Here is a 2560-nt window from a genome sequence, read left to right as displayed (position 1 = left end):
TGGAATCTGTTTGTATATACAGCAGAGTCCAGAACAAGACCAACTCATTCACACACTCCTGGCCAACAGATCCTGTGTCCAAGCGCAAAGAAGACATAAAGCAGCCTGAAGGGGGAAAAAAAAAACCCAGACCAACTTGAAAATGGCCTGAAGTTTGAATTTTGTCCACAGCCCCCTTCCCCTGTAGATATCAGCAGAGAGTAGAAGCCTTACAACCAGGCAGGATTAGAGCACAATCCCTGATGTATCTTCAGATGAATGCAAACACACAGCAGCAACTCCACAGAAATGAGACTTAAAGAAAAAAGCAAGAAAAAAATTAGTGTCTACACAGGGCAGGAGAGATAGAATTCACAGATTCAATCCAGGTGAGTTACTAAAGGAAAGGGAAAAAAAAAAAAACTTTTAGAAGGAAAGAAAGTCAGACTTGATAGTTGCTACAATGTGTGTGCTAAGTCACTCAGACATGTCTGACTCTTTGCAACACCACGGACTGTAGCCTATCAGCCTCCTCTGTCCATTGGATTTCTCAAGTAAGAATACTGGAATGGGTTGCTATTCCCTTCTCTAGGGAATTGTCCTGACCCAGGGATCGAATCTTCGACTCCTGTGTCTCCTGCATTGGCAAGCAGATTCTTTACTGCTTAACCACCTAGAAGCCCAAGGTCAGTATTACCCTAATATCAAAGCCACAAAAATATACCACAAAGGAAAAAAATCCTTAAAGAATAGAGACACTAAAATCCTTAACAAAATATTAGCAAAGTGAACCCAGCTACATATAGGAAGAATTATACACCATGACCAAATGAAATTTACCCCAAAACATCCAAAAATAATGTAACATATAATATTATAATATATAATATATATATATAAATATAATATTATAATATTATTAACAAAGGAGAAAATTCACATGATCCTCTTAAGAGGTGCAGAAAAAGCACTAAAATGACTATAATCATAGATAAAATACTGGCAAGGACGTGGAGCAACAGGAACTCTCACACATCACTGACAGGACTGGAAAATGGTACATCCACTTGGGAAATCAGCTTGGCAGTTTCTTTAAAAGTTAATAGGTTCCCATAGAAACACTCTTAGGGATGTAACCAAGAAATATGAAACATGCATCCACAGAAAGACTTGTATGTAACTGCTCATACCAGCATTATTCATAATAGAAACTGGAAGCCATCTTTGTGCCCAACAAGAGGTGAATGCATAAACAAAAAGTGGTACATCCATACAAAGGATTCAACAATAAAACAAATGAAGTACAACATGGATGTCACAACATGGATGAAGCTCAAAAACATGATGCTAAATTAAAGAAGCCAGATGCAAAAGACTGCATATTTAATGATTCCATTTATACAAACTATCCAGAATAGTTAAATTTATAGAGCTAGAAAGTAGAATCTATGCTTTACTGGAGGAAAGAGTAGAGATTTACAGTATATGGTCTCACAATAATTTTTTGACATGATAAAAATGTTCTAAAAATGGATTATGATGAGAGGTGCAAATATAATGTGTGTGTGCTAAGTCACTTCAGTCATGTCCAACTCTTTACAACCCTGTAAACTGCAGCCCACCAGGCTCCTCTGTCCATGCGATTCTTCAGGCAAGAATACTGGAGTGAGTTGCCATGCCCTCCTCCAGGGGAATCTGCCCGACCCAGGGATGGAACCCGCGTCTCTTACATCTACTGTATTAGCATTCAGGGTCTTTACCACCAGCACCACCTGTGAGGCCCACAGATATAATACATTTATTAAAATTCAAAATATTAAAAAAAACTTTTTACAGGTAAATCAGAGGGAAAAGCAGGGGTCAACTCAGGTAAGACCTTGTTAGCCATGGTAAGGAATTTGAATTGGAGTTTGGTGGAGAGCCATGGGGCAGTTTCAAGAAAGAACTCCATAATTTAATTTCTTGGGGCTTTTGTGGGTTAGTTTTTCTATTTGTTTTGCTTCGTTTATTTCTCTTGCTACTATGTGGACAATGGACGATAGGAGAATCAGAATGAGACCAGTTGTACAGACTCTTACTCATTCAGGCAAGAAACAATGCTTGCTTAGATGAGGATGACAGCAGTGGGGATATCCGAATAAATTTTACACTCAAGAAAATGGAGATATTGCTGTTTGGTTCAGAAAACATGAACCAGGAGACCAGAGGATGAAAAACATACCAGATTTCCCTTACCTCCAGACGCACACATACAGTGAAAAAGCAAAAGTCACCTAAATCACCTTCAAAGAGAAAGCTGGGTGAGTGTATGACTTACTCAGTGGTTTCTAAGTGATGAACATGGAGTAAACAAGAAAACAGAATGATTTCTAATCATGCAGCAGCCAGACTGGTATTCAAAACATTATTTACATTTCAGGAATTTTTTTCCTCCAAGTGTCTTATGTTTGTTTGTCCTAAAGAAATCACCATCATCAAAAATCTGGGGGGTTTGTCTATAGTTAGGGAATTGCATGTTTGAGGAATACACGCTTGCCTGTTCTTTGCATGGATGTGTGGAGTCCTTGATGGAGTCAGTAAA

The sequence above is a fragment of the Dama dama genome, chromosome 23 (assembly GCF_033118175.1).
Source record: "Dama dama isolate Ldn47 chromosome 23, ASM3311817v1, whole genome shotgun sequence".
In the NCBI taxonomy this organism is placed as follows: Eukaryota; Metazoa; Chordata; class Mammalia; order Artiodactyla; family Cervidae; genus Dama; species Dama dama.
Note: the sequence above shows the minus strand (reverse complement) of the source record.